The sequence below is a fragment of the Lissotriton helveticus genome, chromosome 5_1 (assembly GCF_964261635.1).
Source record: "Lissotriton helveticus chromosome 5_1, aLisHel1.1, whole genome shotgun sequence".
NCBI classification, from domain to species: Eukaryota; Metazoa; Chordata; class Amphibia; order Caudata; family Salamandridae; genus Lissotriton; species Lissotriton helveticus.
Window position 1 is genome coordinate 1,509,545,539 of NC_136065.1, and position 15,314 is coordinate 1,509,560,852.

At 47.8% G+C, this 15,314-nt stretch overlaps 1 pseudogene across 2 annotated transcripts in view; it reads right to left on the reverse strand.

Annotated features, from left to right (window-relative positions):
* Positions 1-8,530: 8,530 nt before the first annotated feature.
* The window catches only part of LOC144755514 (histone-lysine N-methyltransferase SMYD3 pseudogene), a 72,909-nt pseudogene continuing 66,125 nt past the window's right edge, over positions 8,531-15,314 (reverse strand). The window contains exon 2 of one of the 2 annotated variants that reach the window (XR_013594917.1): positions 8,531-13,518. The product of XR_013594917.1 is annotated as a histone-lysine N-methyltransferase SMYD3 pseudogene, transcript variant X1 (transcript). The remainder of the gene's footprint in view (positions 13,519-15,314) is intronic. The other variant, XR_013594918.1, reaches the window with a different exon arrangement.

Consider the following 15,314-nt stretch of genomic DNA (forward strand, 5'->3'; position numbering starts at 1 on the left):
GGGGGGTATGGCAGCGTACGCAAAGTGAGTCTGCCACTTTTCCATCGGTTGGCAATCATTTCGATTGCCGGCCGGGCGGACTTGGCCACTAATATGGGCAGAAACTGGCCTTTCCATGGCGGTGATGCCACTATGGAAAGGCTGGCAGGGTTTGCAATGGGGGCCCGTTGCGGGCCTTTGGGGGAGGAGGCGGAGGTGTGGGGTGCACTTATTCCCATGGGCAAGATGGCAGGCACTGGGCGGTGCCTGCCACGTTTTGCATGGGAATACATGACATAGCGCTTTGGCATTGCGGTGAGTGCTGCTTACAGCAGCACCCGCCGCAATGTCAACAATACGGAATGCGACCGCCAGGGTGCCGGTCACATCCTAATTAGCTGTGCGGGACCGCCGCACAACATGGCGGCCGGTCCCAGCACCGCAAAGATGGCGGGCTGCTACCCTAATCAGATCGAGTCCAGAGTGAAAATCTTTGAGAGTCCTGTTGGAGCCACAATATCAGTTATCCAAGTTATGAGATCATGGCCGAATTTTAAATGCCTTCAAGTATTTCCACAATTCTCATATTTTTTCTGTGCTGCGCCTTCTGACTCTTCTCCTTTGTATTCTAAAAACCTCACAGTATCTCTTAGCTTCAGCATTTGTGCTTGTGCTGAGGTAGCATCCTGAAGAAATGACTTTTTCTGTTTTTTGTTGGTGTTCACAAGAGAGGACTATATCCAGAGCAAAAGTGTCAATTTTGAGTTCCAGAATCCAATGGTAGCTTCTACCGCTGCCAACATTATGTCTAACATGTCCAAGGCAGGTGTTGCTTAAGTACAGTACTAGGCTTGTTCAAGCCTGAAGTGGTTGAAATGGTCGCTGCCAATAGATAGATTCAAATTCTTATTTATAAATTAGATCAGGACAGGCAGCATGTGTCAATAGTCCCTATCAGAAAAGAATTAGAGACAGGAGAGCACACATCTTCCCACTCACAAAGGACAGCAACTATAGGTCAATGTTATAGGCCAATTAGACCTATAAAATCCCTACAACATTTAGCCAAAATAAATGCATGATTAAGCCTAAAACACCATGCACACGCCATACTGGCAATTAGATTAAAACTGAATGGCTTCCATAACTTCACACAGGGCAAGGTGTAATACATACAACAGCATAGACACTCACACAGCACATAACTGTAAACCCACCTGGGACTCATATCAAGGGCCCTCATGGGCATCACCCTGTCGAATATGGATGATTCATACAAGCAGAAACTAATTGGAGTTTGCATAATCCATGGAAAGAGCACAAAGGCATGAAACCCAGTGGAGTATGCACCCTCTACTTCAACATCACAAATGCAAACAAGAGGAGGAGCTTGGCGGGCATCCGAGATGGCCGCGTGAGCACAGCGCTCCCCGGACCCCCGCCACTCCCGGCATGATATCCTGAACTTATCCTGATTTTTTACGAGGATTTGTGTAGAGGACGCTGGGCTGATTGCCCTGGACTTTTTGAAATTTGATTTGGACCCGGGGTGCCGGAGTTACGGTGATTCGAACTTTCGGGCTCCGCCCTCGAGGTACGCCCGGGACTGGGTGAGGCTCTGCGGCCGTCTTGAAGTTGAACAACAGCGGCAGGGGGATTCGCCTTGTGGGTCCCCCTCTTAGGTTTCGGTTTCGTTTCTGCCTCGGACTGAGACATCTGGCAGAGGAGCCGGGCCTGGGCTGGACTCGGGGCACGGAACGGTTATCGGGCCTTTGGCTGGTTTATTCTCCTATCTATGGGCCCTCCTGCTAGTGGTACCCTAGCTGCGGTTCTTTGGTCCCGAGGTCCTACTTTCCTGTGGCCAATCCATTGACCCTGGCTGATCTTCCGGTGACGCAGTTCTAATATGGCTGGCAGAGGGGACCGAGAGACTCGGAAGACCAAGACGCCCCTGCGTGGGGGCCCGGTCCAGTCTAACGTTATGGACCGCTACACCCATTCCAAGGGGTCCCCCGGATCCGCCCTGCCCGGATCAAGTACTGCTGACCACACTGTGGACACGTCAACGGAGCCGTCCTTGCAGGACATCATGGGCGCCATCTCTGCCATGAAGGAGACGATAGGCCAACAATATGAAGCTTTGGCCCACAAAATCGACACCGTGGCCATTGATGTGAATCTGATTCGAGCTGACCTGTCGAAAACCAATGAGAAGGTGAAGTCGTTGGATCTCAAGTCGTCCAGCCTCATGGAAGACGTTTCGGAGATACAGACGGAGATCGGCAACCTCCGTAGGGTGAACGACTTCATGACCCGGCGCTTGGAGGACTTTGAGAACAGGGCACGTCGCTGTAATGTGCGAGTGGTCGGAGTTCCGGAGAATCCAGAACCTCATTCTGTTGATCTCCTTGTCGAGGACTTGATCCAGAACCACCTCTCTCCGTCTGGTCTGACTAAATTTTTCGCAGTGGAGCGTGCCCATCGTGTTCCGGGGGGCAAGGGTAAGCCGGGTGCCCCGCCGAGGCCTATTGTTGCGAAACTCTTCCATTATAGGGATCGGGACGCTATCCTGCAAGCATCACGTGTTAAGGGCCCGGTGGCTTTTGAGAACGCCACGGTGAACTTATATCCGGACTTTTCTCAACAGGTCTAGAGACAACGTATGGGCTTCCGTGATGTCAAGAAACGTCTCCGGAACTTGGGGTTACGCTACGCCATGCTTTTTCCGACCAGGCTGCGCGTCGAGTACAACGATCGAACCTTCTTCTTTGATCGGCCTGACTCTGTAAATGACTGGTTGGACTCCCTGCCCGACCGACCTCCTGAGACTGAGTCCACCGCCCACCCGGGTGGTGCTGAGGGTGGTGTGGAGAGCTGAACAATTCGCCTGCGCCTGGGCCCTCGTATTGAGTAAACTCTTCAGGGTTATTATGCCTCAGTGCCTCTACTGTTTGTGTGTTCTCCTCATTATCTGTCCTACTCGGGGTGGCGGGTGGGCCAGCGCCTTTCCTCCTCCGGGGTTCTTTTTGTAGAATGGGGGTTCTTGGGCGACAGGCACACTGCATGTTGGGGTGGCTATTTAGCTTTTTGCAGGGGTGCAGGGTGGGGGGTGTTTTCTTGATTGTTGGGGGGGGGGTGGTTGGGATGTTCGATGTTTATGTGTTATGTTTTCAAGGCGAATCGATCTTGCTTCTGATGTTTTCTATGTCATGCTCATTGCAGAGGGGTTTCGGCATTGCTGTGTGGGATGGGGGGTAGCGGGTTGAGGATTGTTTCGTGGAATGTTAATGGTCTGGGAGATCGCATTAAGCGGAGTGTGGTGTTAAAATGTCTACGTCGTTTGTCTCCAGATATTGTTTTTTTGCAGGAAACTCATTTGGTGGGCAATACATGTCGTGCGATGAATAGGTGGGGATATCGCCTTGCCGCACATTCAGGGTTTACCACGGGTTCCAGGGGGGGTGGGTATCCTTGTTCGGGCTTCCCTCCCCCTAGCTATTGATGATGTGATCCTTGATGATCGGGGGCGTTATGCGGTCCTCGTGGGTCGCTATGAGGGTCGTACCCTCTCCTTGTTTGCTGTCTATGTGCCCCCCCCGCCTACAGACTTCTACCGTTTCCGATTTGGGCCGAGTGTTGTTGAACCTCCCTGATAGTACTCTCTTTATTGCAGGCGATTTTAATTCTGTGTTCTCCGGTCTACATGATCGCTACCCCCCTAGAGATACTCCTTCAGCCCAACAATGGCTGGGGGGGTTTTTGGACACGTTTGGTTTGGTGGATTGCTGGAGGCTTCTGCATCCTACCCAGCTGCAATACACCTTCCATTCGGGGGCCCATGGGAGTCTGTCTAGACTGGATTATTTCCTGATGCCCGCGGCGCAAACGCCGGCGGTACGTGAGATCAGACACCTCCCCCGGGGCATCTCCGATCATTCTCCGCTCTGGCTTCGTTTTGAGTTTGGGGTGGAAGCGGCGGGCCGAGTGGCTCCTATTAACCCCTGGTATATTGCCTCCCCTGAGACCCGCAACCTTTTGACTAAGTCTTTAGATGCCTATTTTTTGGATAACGAGGGGTCCGTTTCCTCGGCGGTATCCCTGTGGGAGGCCTTTAAGACAGTGATTCGTGGGCAAGCCCTTTCCCTTATTGCTGACTCCAAGAAGGCTAGGAATCGGGAGGTGGTGGACCTTGAGATTGAGGAGAGGGAGGCCGACTTAGAGTCGGAGGTCACCTCTGATAAACTCCACGCCCTGGGTCTGAAACAATTTGCTTATAAGTCCTTGGTCACGGATGCGGCTAGGCTGATGTTCCGGGAACAGCAGGGTCGTCTGTATGATGTGGGGGACAAAGCGGGTAAATTATTGGCATGGTTGGATAAGAAAGAGAGAGCGAATCGAGTGGTGCCTGTGATTCAGTCGTCGAATGGTGTTGCAGTGACGGACCCGGTTGGAATAGTTGAGTGTTTTGCGGAGTATTTTCGTGTGGTTTATACCCCTGTGTCTGGACGGGATGTGGCTGACTCTCGCCTTTTGTTGCGCGATATAGCTTTGCCCAGTGTTTCCGATCTGGACCGTGTCTCGTTGGAGTCCCCTTTTACTACGGATGAAATAGCGACTGCCATTCGTTCGCTCCGTTCGGGCAAGGCCTTGGGCCCGAATGGGTTGCCAATTGAGCTGTATAAGCTACGCCCTGACAGGGTAGCGCCCTATCTTCGTGCCATGTTTTTGGAGTCCCGGGAATGGGGTATTCTCCCGTATGACCAGCGTCTGGCTACGATAGTCGTGAATCCCAAGGACGGGAAACCGCGGGACCTTTGTTCGTCTTACAGGCCCATTTCCCTGTTAAATGTTGAGCCTAAAGTCCTGGCTAAACTCCTGGCGACCCGCCTCCTGACGGTCATTAGTGGCTTGGTTCATCCGGATCAGTCCGGATTTATCCCACATCGCAACACGGCTCTTAACCTACGTCGTCTCCACGGTGCTGTTGCGAGGGCGGGGCTTCTGACGGAGCCGGCCATTTTGGCCTTGTTGGACGCCTCGATGGCTTTTGACATGGTCGAGTGGCCCTATCTCTGGGCAGCTCTCGAAAAATTTGGTTTTGGACCGGAGTTTATTGGATGGGTGAAGTTGTTGTATGTTGAACCCTTAGCGCAAGTAGTGGTGAACGGTAGAGTTTCTGTCCCCTTCTGCCTTGGTAGAGGGACCCGTCAGGGTTGCCCCTTGTCTCCATTGCTTTTCGCGCTGGCCTTGGAACCTTTAGCTGCGTGGCTTCGGTGGGAACCTTCACTCAAAGGGATCCGTTGGTCACCGGACTTTGAAGACCGCGTCTCTCTTTACGCGGACGACATTCTTCTATATCTTACGTCCCCGCGTAAATCTTTGAATGTCTTATTTGATGTTCTTACTTCGTTCGGTGCTAACTCGGGCCTTGTTATTAATTGGGCTAAGTCCTGTGTGTATGTTCTTTCGGGTGTTTTGCCCCCTTTGCCGGCCAGATTTCCTATCCAGGTGGTCCAGTCTGGCTTCAAGTATTTGGGGATTTTTATCACTCTGGACCCCTCCCTCCGGTTTGAGCGTAATCTCCTCCCCCCGCTTCTTCGATTGCGACTGGATGTGGCCCGTTGGCGTAAGCTACCCCTATCTCCTCTGGGTAGGGCAGCTCTTTTTAAAATGATGTCCTTGCCGCGGTTCCTCTACGCACTTCAGAATTCCTTTGACGACATTCCCGCTACCTATTTTAGGGAAATCGAGAGTCTACAAAGACAACTGATTTGGGACGGGCGTCCACGTATCGCCCTTGCGAAACTTACTATCCCTTGGTATGACGGGGGCATGGCGCTCCCCGACATCAAGAGGTATTACTGGGCGGCCCAGCTATCGGCCATTAACCACGCTATGTACTCGCCGGGTCGGGATCCGGCCTTTGAGATGGATAGGTTCCAGTTGCCGGGAGGGGACTTTAATAGAGCGCTATATTCTAGATCGGCCGGGCGCCATCTTGCGGGCCCATCCAGGGCTGCAGTCAACTTGTGGCGCGCTGCGAATGTGAGTTTGGGATGGGAGAATCGACTGACGCTGGCGACTCCGCTTTATGCTTCTGAACGTTTGGGGTGTCTCTGGTCTACTAAGGGCTTTGAACGCTGGGATATGATTGGGATTTGTAAGGTGGGTGATGTTTGTGTGAATGGTCGTGTGAAGTCGTTCCAGGCCCTTAAGGCGGAATACGACTTGAGTGATAGAGAGTTTTTCCGGTATCTGCAGGTCCGGCATGCCCTGGCTTCGGTTCTGACTCCTGATGTGACCCTGCCCGAGTCCTCCCCCCTCGAAGATCGTATACTAGATGGACACTTGCCCGACAGCACTATCTCCCTCATCTACAAGAAACTGATTCACAATCGCGCTGATTTGTTGGTCCGCCTCAGGGAGATGTGGGTCGGTGATGGATTGGAATTAGATGACGAGGATTGGCAGTCGGCACTTTCCTCTCCGAAGGAGGTCGCCATTCCCGCCCGTCTTCGTTTGGTGCAACTTAAGATTCTCCATCGGGTGTATGTGACTGGTCCGCGTCTGGTTGTAATGGGTTTTTCCCCGGATGGCTTATGTAAGCGTGGCTGCGGGATGAGCGCTACCTTTATGAACATACTCTGGGAGTGTCCTGTGGTGGCAGCCTACTGGGTGGATGTGCTTGCGGTAATGGCTGTAGTGACTGGAGTTGGCCTGCGGCCTGAGGCCCGACGATGCCTGCTGAATGTGTGGGAACCCTCCGATTACTCTGTGGCCCAGACTAGATGGGCGACCTTGGGTTACATGGTCGGGAAGCGTGACATTGCGCAGCTCTGGGGCGCATCCCGGCCCCCGGAAGTTTCGGTGTGGGAGGATAACATGGACTGGTCCATGTTCCGAGAGAAGACAGTCTATGTGGCTAGGGGCAGACCCGGGGCGTGGACGAAAATCTGGGGTCAATGGAATACATATCGTGGAGAAATCTGTACCCCTCCCTTGGTTGCCACCTCCGATGTTACCTTGTCTCCTTAGGCTGACGTTCCCGAAATTTTTCATTCTGTTCTAGGATTTTCCTGTCCTCCCTGCTTCCCCCCCCCTCGCGGCCTTACCGAATCTCATTGATTTACTTTTGTTCTCCTACCTAGTGGTCCTCCCCTCTGCCTTTCGGGCTGACTTGATTGCTGCACTCGCCTTGTTTTTGTGTTTGTTATTTTTATGTTTAATATAAAAAAATTGTTATATCCTGTCCTCTGTCTGGAGCAATTTTACTCTATGATTCGGCCTGGCCTCGGGAATGATTGTTTATTTCATGTGTCGTGCTATGTGACTTAGCGGCCAGCCCGTGTGGTTGTAGGCCCATCCTTGTACTTTTTATATGATTGCTTAATAAAAGTTTTTAACCAAAAAAAAAAAAAAAAAAACCACAAATGCAAACAAGACAGGGTATTATGCACATTTCATGCAAAGGGCACAAGGGCAGAGGGTTGAGCTTACACCTTCCATGCAACTAGCATATGGGCATTCAACCCACTGGAGAATGTACCGCTCCACACAACAGCGTATGGGTATTACAATACTGAGAGTCTCTCACACCTCATCAAAAACGTCTGCTAGTTGATGTAGTGTGGACACATTGGTTACTCACCAAAGCACAATCACCATTGCACATGCTGTCTTCCCACGCATGCTAGAAGTCTTCCTGCACAGTAACACTTTGCAAACATCTTAGCAAGAACATTCACAATGAAGCATGGGCAATAAGGTACATTCTCTGTCATGCGAAAATTGAAAGTACATTTTCCCTTCATGCTTATAGTGTACAGAATACACTAGCACAAATATTCATATTTCATAGGGACCCATGAAATATTTAACATATTTCACAGGCGCCTTTGAAATATGGGCTTCATCATCATAATAAAAGGCCTAAAACCACTTGGAAGAGTTTTATCATTGCCAGGGCTATGAGGATTAGGCTCATCAACTCCCTTGGAGTCTTAGGGGGAACAAAGGTACAGGCCGCCCCCCACTCAAAAAGTACCAAACCAAAATATGGTCGGTCCCTCAAGACACTCTTATTTTTCAGATAGACTGCAGGATCCATGTAGGTGTGTGCATAATAGTGTCACTACCCCTTCCCTATTATATCAAGGCTCTTAGTTCCTGCGCAAGTGTCACTCTTTGTCAAATTACACATATGGTAAAATTAAAATTGCCAAACAACCATCACCCATACCACAAAAAAATTGTGGAGAAAGAGAGTGAGCACCTCACGGTAGAACCGCCAATGGGGTTATCTGCCTAGCAATTACCAGTGTACCCACTTATCATCATAGGTAGCTCACTCATGAAAGTGGAAAGAAAAAGACACAGACACATAGAAGAAAAGGACAAACACCATGTCACAATCCTTTTACTTCACAACAGTCAGACCATGTACTGAGTGTTCGTGCCACAGCGAGTAACAAGTACCAATCGCGGTTTTTAGTGTACACATTTACCATTAACCCCAGTGAGAAAAGAAAAAAGTGAATCTCACACGTTAAAATTGCAGAACTCACTGGCCACTCCTGCTTTTATTCTGGGCTTTGAGTACTCCAAACTAAAACAGACTCACGTTGGACCGAGTTTTGTGTGAGTCTAAGTCGCCGACATGTTTCGTTGCTGTGTATTTTGCAACTTCATCGGGGCAATTAGGGGTTCGCTGCTTTTAAATTCCGCTCATATCTTATTGTAACCTGTGATGATTTAAAATTGACAAAAAAGTAAAATAAAGAAATTGTAAAATAGGTCCTGACCTTCAATAGCCCGCCGGCCAGGTCAGAAACGAGAGCATGAGTTAAAAGAGTCAGAAGGTGTGGCACTTAGATCGTTTACAGCATATTCCCCTGGGGGTTGCATCTCTACTGCATACCTGCTACCTCTCTCAGGTGGACTTCCGTGTCATCAAGATCACGTATCCTAATGGAAACCCGCCACAGTCTAGGCTTCTGTAAAAACATGTATACAAACATGTAAGTGAGGAAATACACCTACACCCCATATCGCGATATGTCGCCGGAGGCTGCTCAGCTGTCCCTTATAATATCTGTCCCAACATACAGGTTGCCTCTCACACCTACTTAGAGATGCTACATATCGCCCTCTTTGTACACCTCATTTCAAAAATCCCCGAACTCAAACACTCCCTACGGCACTGCCTTATTACACACATGCAGATTAATGCCACGTTAACACACTGGCCACAACCGCAAAGTGTATACACCAAACTGTCGGCATATTCTCAGCCCACAGCAAGACGAACTTATCTCGTAAATGCCAGTATCTGTCTGAACACAGATACATAGAGATCCTTCACCCCTGGGCTGGTCCGTCTTACCCTTGCCGGTAAACACACGCTCAGTCACTCAGCCACGGCTTTCCGAGTCTCACGCTGTGCCGGTTTATTTAGACGCTGCTCCACCCCTAGTGTCCCGTATCACGTGCTGGCCCTCATCACATGGTATGGTAGAGTAACAGTGCAAGGATGATATCTGCGGCGGCCATCTTAAAGAGGACCCCATTCCACTAACCCTCAGCACTTTAAAGCCACAATCGCTTTAAAATGGTTGGAATAACACAGTGCAGTGTCACCAACGCGCTATTGCCAAATTCGAGAGCAGTTAACGTGCAATCCTATCTTTAGACATGGAGAATAGTGCACCATGTATTTAGAGATGGAAATGGAAATCAAAGCGCAGCGTCTTAAGAGGCCTACAACTCGTGCCACTCAATCCAGTCAGCAATACCAGTAACCCCTAGGGTGCAAAAATTATCCAGTAATGAGCTGGATTTGATTAACAATCAAACCCCAAAAGTCAACCTCTCAAACCCAATTAATGGTATTTGGGGGTTCTGGTAATATTTACAGACACATTGGCCTTTGGTCTACTGGTTTACGATGTCGCCATAATGCCTAATTGGCAATATTGGATCATACTACACAGTTACACGGTATGTATCCACTTGTATAAAACATATAATCAAAACACTGAGCAATACAAGACATATACATATAAATTCCTCCTCATGCACGATTAAGGAGGAACATCTTCGCTCATGTACTTGCTATATTCAAATGAAGGAATCACATATTTTTACTAAATAGCCATGTAAACCAACCCCACCTCCCATCTACAGAAGACTCTTTTTAAATACACACACACACACACATATGAACACGAACATTGTGATTATTCTTCAATGCAGCAAATCCAATAACAATACTCTACTTTAACTTCAGCATTGATCCTACTGAACCACCAAAAGTATCAACCATACACTACAAACCAGAAATAAGATTAGCTGCTATACCCCTAGACTAGAAAAAACACAGAATATGTATAGTTGAATACGACCACCAAGTGATAAAATATCCTAAAGAAGCAGTGGCTGTTCACGACTCCAAAGATCCTGGAATCTACTACTGTCTAGCAACAGAGCTTTACCTTCTAATAATGTTGCTAGACATCATAGATGGGGCAGAAAAATGTTGAAGGACTTTTCCTTAAAATTTAGGAAAGGAAATATTTGCTCTCGAGTGAAAAAAGATTTTCTTTGAAGTGAAGTGGCAGAACAGGTTGGTCTCACTATATTTTTGAAAGGTAAAAGAGGTTTGTTTCCCAGTCTGTCTTTCATGTGGCTGCATTCCAATTAAGGGAATGCCAGGTCGAGAACTGTAGGTGTATCGTTGGGTGTATGTTCATGGCTCCAATGGCATCTGCACCCCGACAGAGCACTGAACACAAAGGCGTCCTGTGAAGAGGCCAGTTCATGCCAGCAGACCCTCATTAGCTTCCAGTTGGACTACTTGTAGAGACTGGAATTCCACAGCACCTGCTGTGCAGCTCTTCAGTATTCAAACATGAACACCAGAAGAAGGCACATGTACTCACTGATGCCTGTGTTCAAGCTGGCCAGTTACAACTGTCCAGGCCACGGAAAAACAGCAAATGCAAGCAAAATGCTGCGGGCCCACACTTTTCCACTGAAACAGTATCTGAGAAATGTTATGTTACAGAACTGGTCCTTTTCACTCTGCCCTGCATTTTTCTTTCGTGTTACTGCTTCATGCACACTGCAGGAGCACGACCTTGCTTGCTCTGTGAACCTCACTGCAACTCTGTCTCAACACAGTGCTGGTCTCAAATTTGTCAGAGACTAACAGCCACTCCTTGTGACCCTAAACTGAAATAGGAACAAATCTTCCGACTGTAACATTGTATATGCTGCAGAAAAGAACTACTTCACACTTCTCCTGGATCAGAGCTACTCAGCCCTGCTAAAGCAGATCTAAGCAATGGAGTCTCTTTCTCTGCCAGCACATCATTTGAATTGGATTTAGCAGTCCTTCTTGAGCACAGAGCTACTGAGTGATACTTTGGACCACCTTGCTTCCCCTCCCCTTCTCTCCAGCACACACTCTTCCAAGTGAGGAGCTGAAAGTTGCTGTACTCACTCCACACGGATACAGAACTCTGCTGTTGGGTTGCCAGATTTTGTAGCACTAGTGGGGTCACTTCTTCAACTTCACAGTTACACAGATCTCCACTCTGGTCTTCTTTAACACCTTCAGTGTTCACTCAGCGCCATTTGTTGCATTTGGAAGCAGCACACCTGTATGGAGGTTCAGGAGGCAGGCAGGTACTATTGCAGACATTATTTAGGGACAAGTAACATATATGGAAATCTCAGGCCTCATCTGTAGGCCACTCACCCTACATGAAATCACACAATCCACATGACTGATAAAACTCCACACGAGACAAGGACCAGGATAATAGAAGGAGAATGTAATTTTACTTCAGTTAGTGAAACACTGGATGCACATAAATGCATGCCGAGGTCTTCTTATCTGGGAGTAGAAAAAAGGTCATCCTTGTCTTGAATTAGGGGGATAGCGAGTAAGATGAATTTGAAATTAAAAGTGCAATCAAAATGTTTAGGAAGCTTAATGAAGAACACTGCGTACAAACATCTGCTAAATATCAAGGTTGGAACTTTTCCTTGAAAATAAGGATAGCTGATGGTTTGGTTCAGCGCTTGTTTTGTTGCCCAGCCATTACTTGAGAATCTTTAGCACATTTTTTGTCATCTGATGATCTGTCCCCCAAAATATGTTCATAACTTTAAAAGCCTCTTTAAGTGTACTGATGGCTTCTTGTTGCTTGTCTTGCTCATACAGTATGAAGCCTATGTGCATGAGCTTGAGGGCACTATTTGCAGAGAGTCCAGAAGTATACAGTCTGTAGGGTGCCAGAGTTCTGTAGCCAGTCTGTAAAGCTTCGTCGAGCAGATTGAGAGCCATGCAGGCTTCCATGGAAAAGTGCAGTATTTGAAGCTGGTAGATATTCTCATCCGGAACTCGCCCCGAGTTCCTTTTTAACTGGGCCCTGCACAGAGTCAGACTCTCTTCCCACTTTTTATTCTCCTGCAGTTCCAGCACTCTGGATGCCAAGGCCTTGGTTTCGTCTGAAGCTTGCTTGTCACCCGCCAGCATCTTGTCATCCTTGTCCCGTGTCTGACATCGCTTGCAGTCGCACTCAAAGCAATATATGCGCCTCAGCTGGCTTTGGCGTTCTTCCGTTGGCCTCATGGTCTCAATGTATTGGATGGTGAGTTCATCGCCTGCTTTAATAGTTTTGATCGCCCGGAGGTGGAGGTTTCTTCCCATAAAAAAAATAACACAGTTTGGATCACAACTGTGGTTCAGAAGAGACATGCTGGGATACAGCCCGATTGCAACTTTTTGCAGTGTTTGATCTTCAATTTGAAATCCATTGTAGATCTGTTTAGCAAAGAGGTCAGAAGGTTTTATGTGAGCTGGCAACTGGGAAATGATTTCATCTTTCAGAAGGTGTTGCAAAAGCATTCCATATACTTCAAACTCTATTCTATTTTTGTTGCTTGTTGTCTCTACATTGGACTCAAGGTCAGATACAGAATACAGCTCTTCTGAAGGGCAAGAAGATTTTCGAAGAATCTTAAAAACAATTTTGCCAACAAGTCTGAGGTAGCCGGTGCCATATTTGGGATTCTTGAGAAATACACACTCTCTCTTGTGGTCAGGCCAGGCTTCTCTCTGGCACTGTTTGTCACAGTATTTGGCAAACTTGCACTGAGAGCACTGAAGGAGGTGACCAGGGGTGCACAGACAATACTCACACACCTGTCCTCTTCCTATCTCACTGACGGCGTAGGTAAAAGGCTCAGCGACATACAGCTCCTCCCCTGGTGACAACGTGGACGTAGCCCTCAGACCGTATCCTTTACCTGCGCTCTTAAACTTCTCCATCTTGCTCGCCATCATAGACAGTTTGTCTTCCCAAAATTGTGCTATTTTGAAGCTGTTGCCGAGGGCAGATGACTTTAGTGGGGTGGGTGGTACTTTCTAGTTTCAGTCTATTCAAAAGGTGAGCCCTTTACATCGATCTTACTGCAACAGTGACTTTTTATTGTTGAAAACGGAATATAGCGGCAGAGATCCCACCAAGGTTCCTGCGGAAAGAGAGAGGCATTAGTTATGTTCGCTGATTGGCACATAGACACATAACATAAACTAAGAATGAGCCCTAGCAATCAAGATTGATTTTGAAACTCAACTTTGACTTCTGCTATCACCTCCTTCTAATTCAGAGGTTAACTGAGAAAAGTGCTCACCTTACCTGTAAAATAGACGTTCCCAAGTTTAAGGAGTACAGGAAATATATCTTTATGTTCTGTGCCAACACAAAGACCCATTCAAAATTTGAATTTAATTTAAAATGCATTAGTAATCTGTGGTCGGGAAAAACATTTCTGCTACACTAATGTGCTGCCTAATTGTGCAACTTGTAATTATTCACTAATTGCACACTGTAATAGGCACATCACTAAGAACAGGGGTGTATCTTTAGGGTGGAAGGGGTGGTGGATGGGTGGAATACTGTATCAATATTTATTGTAGGTCGAATATGATGTCCCAGGTGACTGACAGGTCTATTTGAACATTAGAAATTAAGTCTAAACTATGCAGGATGACTGTTTCCCTGACTGCGTAGTACACAAGTGTGACAAAGGCCATGGGCAGACTGTGGGTGTAATCTTGGCATTGCAGGCCCCTTTGGCAGTGACACCACCATGGCTCCACGCAGTGCATCTAGGACAATACCTGCATGAGTCACAGGAAAGAAATATATGTGATTGGGTCTCCTCTCCCTCCAATAGCTTTTGTCTTTGTAAAGGAGATGGGATTCAGTCAGTCAGATTATCATCTGAGCAAACACAAGGAGATAATGGACAGAGCGCTGAAACTTTTCAGACACTCACCCCCTATCACAGATCTGGGTTGAACCCATCATCGTTCTTTAGCTCACTTTGCCACCCCAGTTCAGACCAAGCCATTTGCAAATCAGTCTTGACCCTGTGCCTCATGGGAACAGTCCAGCACGAACTGCCAAGCCAGGTCTGATTTGTTTATAGCTGGGTCTGAACGTGGCAAAGTGAGCTAAAGAGCGACAATGGATTCAACACAGATCTGTGACTGGGGTGAGTGTTTGAACAGTTTCAACTTTCCGTTTATCATCTTCTTGCGTTTGCTTTGTTCGCCCTAATTTGGCAGGGTATGCCCAGACGTAGGTCCCTTGTTCACTTTGCCACTGGATTCAAGCTAGCCTGGCAGATGAGAGGTGATACTCCGAAACTGGTCCCAGGATGCTTGTTTCCGGTCCAGGGAAGACCTGGCTAGGCAGTTCAGGCTGGACTGTTCTCATGAGGCACAGGATCAAGACTGATTTGCTTATAGTTGGGTCTGTACTGGAGTCGCCAAGTGAGCTAAAGAACGATGATGGATTCAAACCTGATCTGTGACTGAGGGTGAGTGTCTGAAAGGTTTCAGCGCTCTGTCCATCATCTCCTTGAGTTAGATTATCATCTGAGTCAGCTTTAAGGAATTAGTAGCATAGGAGTGTGAACATGCGTGTGTGTTTACATGTTAGAGTCTGTGCAGTGTGTGGATGTGTGTACATGCGTGTGTTTGCACGAGTGCAAGTTATTGAGTGTATGTACATTTGTGTGCATGTGAGAGGGCACAATTTAATAATACCTTACCAAATTTCTGATTAAAATAGCACAGCCACTATTACCCATTACTTCTACTCAATGTACTGATCTTTGGTAAGGTAGAAGGCTGAGTCAGCCAGGTCAGGGTTGAAATACTTGACTTGCTGATTACTGTTTTGTTGCAGCAGTGAACGTTCAGTTAATTTAGCTACATGAGTGTTTGTGCACGAGTGTCTGCGTGTATGTGAGAGTGT